Source organism: Capsicum annuum, chromosome 6 (genome assembly GCF_002878395.1).
Source record: "Capsicum annuum cultivar UCD-10X-F1 chromosome 6, UCD10Xv1.1, whole genome shotgun sequence".
Classification (NCBI taxonomy): domain Eukaryota; kingdom Viridiplantae; phylum Streptophyta; class Magnoliopsida; order Solanales; family Solanaceae; genus Capsicum; species Capsicum annuum.
Genome location: NC_061116.1, coordinates 197,506,886 through 197,518,076, shown reverse-complemented (window position 1 = coordinate 197,518,076; position 11,191 = coordinate 197,506,886).

Genomic DNA, 11,191 nt, shown 5'->3' with positions numbered 1-11,191 from the left:
TCTACACTTAAATCTAATTCTTTTCCTTTTATTTCATCAAATATATTACTGTCAAATATTATTTTTTTAATAATTCTATAGGTGTTAGTTTAGTTGTTGTCGATGATGTTCCTTCTATAGGTTTATTAGTTCTTAATACTTTTTTGCTATTTTCGGTTAGATTTGCAAACCATAGTTTTACTGATCCTATTAGTGTTTTTTCTATATATTCCGGTGCATCTGTTATATTTATGTTATTATCTAATAATTGTTTTGTCATATATCCTATCCATAATTGTATTGTTTTTTCTGTATCTATTACACAGTCTAGATCTAAAAAGTTATAATTTTTATTCACTATTTGTTTTGGTATCCATTTATCATATTCATTATATTTTTAAACTTATTCTTATAATATATAGGTTTTCTTATTTCTGTTGTTTTAGGTATTATATTTTCATCTTCTTTTTTATCAAGAGTATTTATTTCTGTGTGGGTGTTTTCTAAGTTTTCCTCATTAATTTTTTGTTCTTCATTGATTTCTAAATTTTTTGTATTTGTTAATATTTCTGTGTATGTTTCACTATCTTCGGACTCATAATTATCTGTCTCTTCAATATCTATATTATTTATTTCTAATTCTTCGTTTTTTATTTCTAATTTTTCCTTAAATTGATTTATCTCATTTAGTAATTTCTGTTCTCTATCTTTTTCTTCTTTTTCTTTTTGTCTTTGTTCATACAGTTCTTTTAACATTTGTAATTCTTTTTCTAATTTAGCAATTCTACTATTTTTGGTTTCTTCTATTTTTCGTATTTCTTCCGTAGTTTGTTGTTTTATTTTTTCTATTTTCTTTTTCCTATCTATCTCTTCATTTTCTTTTTCTATTCTTACCATTGCTGTTAATTTATCTTCTAATTTTAATTCTTCTTTTTCTAACATTAGATATAAATGTTCACCTATTTTCTTATATCTTCGTCCTAGATTAGAAAATACTATTTTTATTTTTGATCCTTCGTAGTTTTCATATATTTTTTCATCTATTATAAATTCTTCTTTATTCATTTTATTGTAAATAGGTCATGTTGATATACATATTCTAAACTATCTATTTGTGATTCTAATTTTGATATTTCATCTTTTTGTGTATCTATTGAATTTTTACTAACTCCGGCAAATATGTTATAATGTAGTCTTTCTATTCTTATTTTTAATTCTTTTCGTTTTTCAGAGATAATTTGTTTTAATTCTTTATATTGTTGTATTTTATTCATTTTAAATTATATTTATAATATCTTGGTGGATATCTAAATCTAATTTTATCATAATTAGGTGGTATATGTTTCATTCTTCTAGATTTTAAATGTGTTATTAATTTTGATTCAATACTAGATATTAATGTAATTAAGTAGGCTAGTTTTTGTGGATTTTCTTTTGTTTTATTTAGACTTATATATTCTGAATAATTACTAATTAAAGATTCTTTAATTTTTCTAAAAGCTTCTCTATTTTTAAATGGTCTTCGCATAATTAATTAATTATAAGTAAATTGTTTTAACTCTAAATCTAATTTTGACTCTAACATATATATTCTAACTCTAACTCTAATATATATCTCTTCCGTACTTTTTTAATTGCTGTGCTCTGATACCATTTGTAGGGGGGTATGCGGATTTAATAGGTATAATAGATTCACTAGAAAGTTACTTAAATGACCCAAAACAAAAAAAAATCATTTAAGTTTGAAGATTCTGAGGAGGGGGGTGCGGATATAGGCGGATAACTAACTTATGAAATAGATTTAGTATATATATAATGAATCTATTTTTCTTTGTGCGTGGATATTTCTTAAATTTTGTTTCAATATTTTTTAATGATTTATTCTTTTCGTAAGATGTATTCATTAATTTGTCTGGTTTATTATTTTATTCTGTAGTAATTGTAGAGTTACAAATTTCTGTATAATAATTTATCCTAACTGTACCGTAATGTATATCTAATTCTAGATTTTCTATGTTATTTATTATCTTGTGTTTTTCTTCTCGTAGTGAGTTTTTTAAATTATATAAACTATCACATGTACTTTTTCCTAAATTTTCTAAGGTTTCTTCTATCCATATTAATTTTTCTTTTAGATTTTCCATTATTTTTCTAATTTGGTTTCTATAATTAATTTCTTTATTTAGATTATCTTGATTTTCTCTAGTTTTTCTAATATATTCTAACATTCTTTAATCTGAATAATATCCTTCTGGGTAAATTTCTTGGTATAACTGTTCTATCCAATTTATAGTTTCAATTTCATTATCTATTACTTTTTCTAATATTATTTTCTTAATGTCTATAATTTCTATATCTTTAAGTATATATAAGATTAAGACTTTAACATAATCTAGATGATCTATCTTTTAAAATTGATTTTATTATAATATTTTGTAGTTGTTTGTTTTAGTCTTAGTAGTTTTTGCATATTTTTATTAAGAAATTCTATATATTTTATATCTTTATTTTTCACGTATTTTTCTATATTTATTTTCATCTGTTTTTCTAGTAACTTTATGTTTCTCATATCTTTTTCTAAAAATTTTATGTAATTTATCATGGTAAGTATTTGTAAGAGTAGTTAGGTAGGTATGACATATAATTTACTCTAGTTATGTAATATTTACCAAATGCTTTTTCTAATATGATTTTTCTTATATCTACTACTTTTATATCTTTAAGTGCATACAAAATAAGTATTTTAAATTTATCTACCATCACATCAGATAAATAATTATTCATTTTCATAAATTTGCTATTTTTCAAAATATTCCCTTCAACCATGTACATAACAAAATATGGTCATCTTAGATTATTATATACTAGATTATTCTTAAATAACATGTTCTTCGATCACTATTAGCATGGTAATTTTGGCTACTTTTTCCCTTAAACAGCGTCTCTACTCTGGTTACTCCTCGCCACGGCTTCTTGCCTCATTGGTTTCACCTTTAGGATGACATAGTTCTTAGGGATTTTTCTCCGTTTCCACTTTGCTAATAAATTTCTTAACATATTATTCTTCGAATAATTCTACTATAAAGTAACTAATATGAATTTATTTTATCACATCATGATTGTTGGGAACTATGAATTTAGCTATTCATAATCATAAATAAATATACCTGTTCGGGTAGTTTTGATATTTCTGAAGTTTGTTCCTCCATAGCTTTTTCCATTGAAGTACGTCTGTTTTTTAATTAACTGAGCAAAATATTTGTTGTGGACTGGAGAGAGTATTGCTTCAACACATGAAGGCTTGCCTTGCCATGCCTTCGGTTTCTTTCATTTATAGAATGAAAAATCTTTACAAAGTCTTTACATGAGCCTTTACACGTTTAAAAAATTCTAAAACTAGAATCCTAAGTGTCATAGCCTTTAAAATAAGTCAAAAAGGCTAGGAGGCTAGAAAGTTAATGCTTTAGCCTTTAAAAAAGTCAAAAGGGCTAGGAGGCTAAAAAGAAAAGTCTATACAATAATTCTAACAATTCTAACAATTTTACGTAAAGGTTAAAAAGAAAAGTTTATACAATGATTCTAACAATTTTACGTAAATAATTTAATATCTTATCTTCTTCCATTGGTATCTTCTCGTTGTCGTACCTCTTGCTTTTCCATCGCTTCTTATCTTATCTTTCCAGCTGGCATGCTCATTTTCTTGATTTTTATTCTAGGTGCACTTCTGGAATAATATTATCTTCTCCATTACATCTTGAACATTGATGGTCTGGATATTTGTGTCCAATTATTTTACAATATCTTGTCAGTAATCCGTCTGAAATAAATCCTTTTTTAATTGCTCTTGCAGTAGATTGTTTTTCTGGGTTAAGTAATGTTATTATCCATTGCCTAACATCTTCCATATCTATTTGTCGTAGCTCTTTTGAATTTGAATAAATCATTTGATGGTCTATCGAATAATAGCTCCATATTGGGTTTCCATTAGTATAATTATTTGCTAATTCTTGGATAATCGTAGCTAGTCCAATGAGTCGTTTATTTGCGTAGAAATCGGGTATCTCAATTCTGGGTATCTCCTGTTACTGTGTAATATCTTCTGGTATGATCATATCTCTGGTTAGTCCTATTTTTACAACTTGTATAACTGGTTTTATTTCGTCGTATAATATCTCTGCTGGTGCAGTATAACACTTTATATAAAATAGATTTCCTTTTGTTATCCTTTTGTAGGTGGTGAATATCTTGTGTAATTCTTCCATAGCTGTTAGTTCTTCTCCGTCTTGAGTGTATATGGTGTTTAATAATCCATAGTCAAAACAAGTTTTTACTAGGCTTGGGTTGGTTTTGGGTAGTGCTATTAGCTTGTTATATCCTTGTAATTTTTGGGTTATATAGTTTGTGTTTGGTTCTTTGATATTTGTAGCTCTGGGGTTAAGGTTTAGAAAAGTTTGTACTCTATAGATATTTTCTATGTATTTTTGAGCTGTATAGTTGTAAACTTTTTTATCTTGGTTCAGGCTATCTCGGTATGTGGTGATTTGTGGGGGTATGAACAAGGGGTCTTTTTGTGTTTTCAGTATAAATGGTTTCTCAAATATTTTATTCATATTCATGTTCTGGTATCTTGGTCGACTAACTCCTTTGTTTGTACCTGCAGAAGTAGATTGATAAATGTTATGGGTTTTATGGAGTGTCCCATCGTCACCTTCTAGCTCTGGAACTTTAAATGTCTTCCGATCGACATAGCGCTGCACACTGCTGAGTTAGCTGATTTGTAGCTATAGACCAGTTTATCTTCATTAATCTTTAGCTTTTCTATCTCATTACCCATACTGTCCACTTCATTGAAACCGTAGTTAGGGTGTTGAGTATTTTTTCTAGAGTATCTTCTTCTATTATTTCAGTCTGTGTAGCTTTGTTAGTACTGATTTTCAATTATAAATGTGAAATTTAATATATTCAAGACTAATCTCCGAATCTCTTTTGTTGTAACTGAATTTTGTATTTTCTTTGTTAACCACCAGCGTACCTGTGTATTATCTGTTCGTACAATAAATTTGTTATATACAATATATGGTTCAAATGCTAACAAACATTTATATAATGAACATATTTCTTTCCTATTTATTTCCTATTTTATTTCTGTCTCATTGAACGTACCTGAGTAGTATCTACAATGGTGTTCTATTTTTTTTGCTTTATATCGGTATTTAAGTACTCCTCCATAACTATATTCACTAGTATCTGCTTCTACTATATATATATATATATTTTCTATTTTCATCTGGAAATTGTAATTTTGGTAATTCTTTACAAAGTAATTTTATTTTTTGAACTTGTTTTTTATCTTCTTCGTTATAGTTATATTCTACATCCTTTTTTAATTTTTTTTGTAGTGGTTTTAAAGTTTCTGCTAATTTTGGAATATATTCTTTTACTTGGTTTACTAACCCTAAAAATGATTGCAATTTCTTCTTTGTATCTAATTCTTCTTTCGAATTTATTATTTTTTGTACTATATCTTGTTGCATTTTTACTCCACTTTTATCTATTTGTATTCCTAAAAATTCTATCTGATTTTTCATAATTTCAGCTTTCTTTTCGCTTAGACTTATTCCCGATTTTTCTATTATATCTGTAAACTGTTCCAATAATTTTAAATGTTCTTCTTTAGTTTTTGTATATAATAATATATCATCTATGTATACTATACAATTAGATAATTGTTTAAAATAACTATCCATAAAATGTTGATATCTACCTGGTGCATTTTTATATCCAAATGGTAATACGTTCCATTCATAAAATCCTTGTGGTACCGTAAATGCGGTTAATTCTTTAGATTCTTCTTCTAACTTTAGATGGTAAAATCCCGATTTATAATTGAATTTGCTAAAATAATTATATCCTTGTATTTGCCTTATTTTTAATATCTTATTTGGTATTGGATAATTATATGTTATAGTTTTTACATTTAAATTTCTATAGTCAATAACCATCCTACTTTTTCCTCTTTTTTGTTCACTATGTTTATTTACTATAAATGCTGGACTATTATGTTTACTATTATTTTTTTGTATATATTATTTTTCTAATAATTGATCTATATGCATTTTAAATTCTTTTAAATCATCAAAATTATATGTTAATGGTTTATGGGTTATTATGCTATTTTTATCTATTAATTCAATTTTTATAATAGTTTTATGTTTTTCCCATCCTTTTAATGGATCTTCACTATATAATTGTTCTAATTTTTTCTTAATTATTTCTATTTTATTTATTGAAAATATAGTTATTTCTGTTTCATTTATCGAAAATATTACTAGTTCTATTGTATCTTATGTATTTTTTATATTTTCTAACTTTTGTGTAATTTTTTCACTTCCTTTTATCCTATCAGTTTTCTTTCTTATTTTATTATTAACTCTTTTTGCTCTCACTTTCTGTTTGCATGGTGTTGTAAACCACCAGTCTGTTCTCGTTATTATATGTGGGTATAATTTATCTAAGAACGGCATTCCTAAAAGTATATCTTTTGATGTTAGTTCATAATTATAAATTTCTTCTATTATTAATATCTTATCTCATACTTGTATTTTAAATTCCTAGCTTTATAAGTAATTAAGCTTCCTTCATTATTAAATTCTTTAACTATTATTGGTGTTTTTAATTTATCCCATTTACTTTCTGGTAAGCAATTATATCTACATAAATTAGCTTCTGCTCCTGTATCTATCATAGGCGTATAATATCTACTGTAATATCCTTCTACTACTATCTTCATTAATACATATATTTTCATTTTATGTTAAGGCTTTTCTTAAGAATAACTTCTCTTTGTTATATGTTAAGGTTAATTGTGTATGTTCTATATTATATGGTTTTACTTGTTCTAGCCATGTTATTCCTAATATTATATCTACTTTTTGCATTTCTTCCTTTACTTCGAATTCTATTTTTATTTTTCTAACTCCTATTATTATTACTTTTTCTGCTATATTTCTACTATTTATTAAACTTCTTGGTAGATCTGGGCACATATTATTATCAGTTTTCATTTCTTCATTTTTTACTAGATATTTTGCTATATAATTTTCTTCCTGTATTCAAAAGTATTAGATATTCTTTTTTATTTATTTTTCCTGTTATGTAATATTGGTTTAAATTACTTATTGCATTTATTTCATAACTTGTTCTTTTTGATGAGCTAGATGATTCTGGTTTTTCATCAGCTATTCTTTTCGTTGTACTTATTCTATCATTTACTATTTCTAAATTTTCTTCCATATCTAGGTCTCTATAGCTATAATCATTATAATCTATTGTTTTTCCAATTTGTTCGAATGAGCTTTCTATTCGTATTTTGTTAATCTTATTTTTTCTTGTTATTTTATGTTTTGTTGTTAATACATATAAATTTTTGCATCTTGCTGTAAATATTTTATTTCCTGGGGTTAATTCTATTCCTGATATTTTCCAATATAATACTAGTGATTTATCTATATTTTTATCTGTTACCGCTACTGAATAATTTGCACTTATTATAAATTTAAATTTTTGGTATATTAGATTTCTTTTTACGACAGTTATTATGCTTTTTTCTATAGGTTTTATAATTCTATCATCTGTTAAATATAATTCTATAGGTGTATCTATTCCTTCTCTAAAACATGCTTTTATTAATATCTCTGTTCCTCCAAGGTGTACATATTTTATTGGATCTCCTTTACTTTTTATATCATTTATCTTTTTATTAATTATTCTTTTTGTTACTAGTGGTATACTAGCTTTACCTTTTGCATATCTACAGTCTATTACATGTTCTTTTTGGCATACTACATAATATTCGTCTTTTTTCCTAGTAAACATATTTTTTATTGTTGGTATTTTAAATATTGTTTCTACACTTAAATCTAATTCTTTTCCTTTTATTTCATCAAATATGTTACTGTCAAATATTATTTTCTGTTCCATTCCTTCATCATTTAAATATTCTTCCTTTGTTATTATTTTTATATCTTCTTCAGTCATTTGATTCATCTATTTCACTATCTATTTCATTATCTGTTTCGTTTTCTGAAATTTCATATATACTATCCTCACTTTCTAATTCATAATCTATATAATCTATCTGCATATATTCTGTATTATCTATTTTTATTTCTGATATTTGTTTATTTTTTGAATTTTTAGGTAATTTACAATCTCTAGCTAAATGGCCTATCTTTCCACAATTATAACAAGTACATTCTTTTATAGATTTCTTCTTTCTATATGGTCTTTTGTATTTATAATTTTTTACATAATATCTTTTTCTCGGTTTCTTATATTTATATTTTGATTTTTTATATTTCTTATATTTCTTATGTCTTTTTCTTTTCTTATAATATCTTTCTTCACATCCAAATTGGGGTGTTATTTTATTTTTGCAACATGCTAAATTTCTTATTAATATTTTTTTCATTTTTAATTCTTCTCTATATTTTTCACATAAGTTTCTATACCATTGTTGTAAAAATTTTATTCTTGCTCCTAACGTATCTACTATTTTTGCTTCTTCCCAACTTTTTATTAACTTTGAACTAAATGGCTCGGGTAATTTATTAAAATATAATTTTCTTATCTCTTTACTTTCTTCTATACTATATGCTCCTTTATAATAATATTCTTTAAATGCGCAAGTATATTCATCTATATAACACATATTACATATTGCTAATTTTAATATTAAATTCCTATTTGTATCTTTTTCTTCATCTTGTTCTTCTTCTATTGTTGTCATACTACCAAATTCATCTTTTATAGCTGTTTCATATTTTTTTAATAATTCTATAGGTGTTAGTTTAGTTGTTGTTGATGATGTTCCTTCTACAGGTTTATTAGTTCTTAATACTTTCTTGCTATTTTCAGTTAAATTTGAAAATCATAGTTTTACTGATCCTATTAGTGTTCTTTCTATATATTCTGGTGCATCTGTTATGTTTATATTATTATCTAATAATTGTTTTGTCATATATCCTATCCATAATTGTATTATTTTTTCTGTATCTATTACACAGTCTAGGTCTAAAAAGTTATAATTTTTATTAACTATTTGTTTCGGTGTCCATTTGTCATATTCATTATACCTTTTAAACTTATTCTTATAATATGCAGGTTTTCTTATTTCTGTTGTTTTAGGTATTATATTTTCATCTTCTTTTTTATCAAGAGTATTTATTTATGTGTTGGTACTTTCTAAGTTTTCCTCGTTAATTACTTCTTGTTTTTCATTGATTTCTAAATTTTTTGTATTTGTTAATAGTTTTGTATATGTTTCACTATCTTCTGAATCATAATTATCTGTCTCTTCAACGTCTATATTATTTATTTCTAATTCTTTGTTTTTTATTTCCAATTTTTTCTTAAATTGATTTATCTCGTTCAGTAATTTTTGTTCTCTATATTTTTCTTCTTTTTCCTTTTGTCTTTGTTCATACAGATCTTTTAACATTTGTAGTTCTTTTTATAATTCAGCAATCCTACTATTTTTAGTTTCTTCTATTTTTCGTATTTCTTCCGTAGTTTGTTGTTTTATTTTTTCTATTTCCTTTCTCCTATCTATTTCTTCATTTTCTCTTTCTATTCTTACCATTGCTGTCAATTTATCTTCTAATTTTAATTCTTCTTTTTCTAACATTAGATATAAATGTTCACCTATTTTTTTATACCTTCTTCCTAGATTAGAAAATACTATCTTTATTTTTAATCCTTCATGATTTTCATATATTTTTTCATCTATTATAAATTCTTCTTTGTTCATTTTATTGTGAATAGTTCATGTTGATATATATATTCTAAACTGTCTATTTGTGATTCTAATTTTGATATTTCATCTTTTTGTGTATTTATTGAATTTTCACTAACTCCGGCAAATATATTATAATGTAGTCTTTCTATTCTTATTTTTAATTCTTTATGTTTTTCAGAAATAATTTGTTTTAATTCTTTGTATTTCTGCAATTTATTCATTTAAACCCTATTTATAATATCTTGGTGGATATCTAAATCTAATTTCATCATAATAGGTGGTATGTGTCTCATTCTTCTATTTTTTAAATGGATTATTAAGTTTGCTTCAATACTAGATATTAATGTAATTAGGTAGGCTAATCTTTGTGGGTTTTCTTTTGTTTTATTTAGACTTGTATATTCTGAATAATTACTAATTAAAGATTCTTTAATTTTTTTAAAAGCTTCTCTATTTTTAAATGGTCTTCTCATAATTAATTCAATAAACATATATAAATTCTCTCATATCTAACATATATGTAAAAGGGGAAGGGGAGAAAATAAAAGACTTAGGTCATTAGGCCCAAATCAATAGACTCTATCCTAATCTAATTGGGCTTTTGGCCCACTTGCAGTTGTCATAATGTAAATATTGGGCTTTCGGCCCACAACCTGTCCTAATTTAGTTTTTGGATCTTTGAGGCCCAAAATTTGCCTTACCTGTATTAAAATACAACTTTGGCTTCGAGGCCCAAATGGATGAATAAATAAATGACTAAATGAATAAATAAAAAGAAGACAATAATAAAAATCGAGATAAGAATGAGAGTCGACAAATAAAATGCAAAGCAAAGACACCCACTTACATGCCTCATGATTTATGTTCATATAAGAATGAATAAGGTAAAAGAAAGAAGATCATATTCAATGAATTAATGCGAGAACAAACAACGCAAGTTTGGGAGAGTAAAGAGATTAGACAATAAGAAAAATACCCATGACTTCTAGAATTGAACAAACATAGAAACTAATTCATATAACAAAAGAAAATAAAGGCTAACTTTTCAAGAAAGAGAATCTTTAAATTTCAATTAAGGCGACATTAACGAAGATTAATACATCTAAATCATAGACAACTTTAGAAAAAACATGTAACGACCTATGATTTATTATTTTAAGACATGGTTGACTCTCTTTTGATATTATGAATAAAAGAGAGACATGAATCAAGTCTTTACACACACAAAGAGCACATATAAAAATTCGGAGTAAGAAAATAAGAATAAAAGTTTAGCATCTCTAAAAGCGAAATATCGATCAACAATCATACTATGCATGAGTAAAACATATCCAAATAATTCTATTTAGCCACAAAAGTTCAAACTTTCTCATCATTTTGACAAGACAACATGCGAACAAAAGAGGAATAAACATC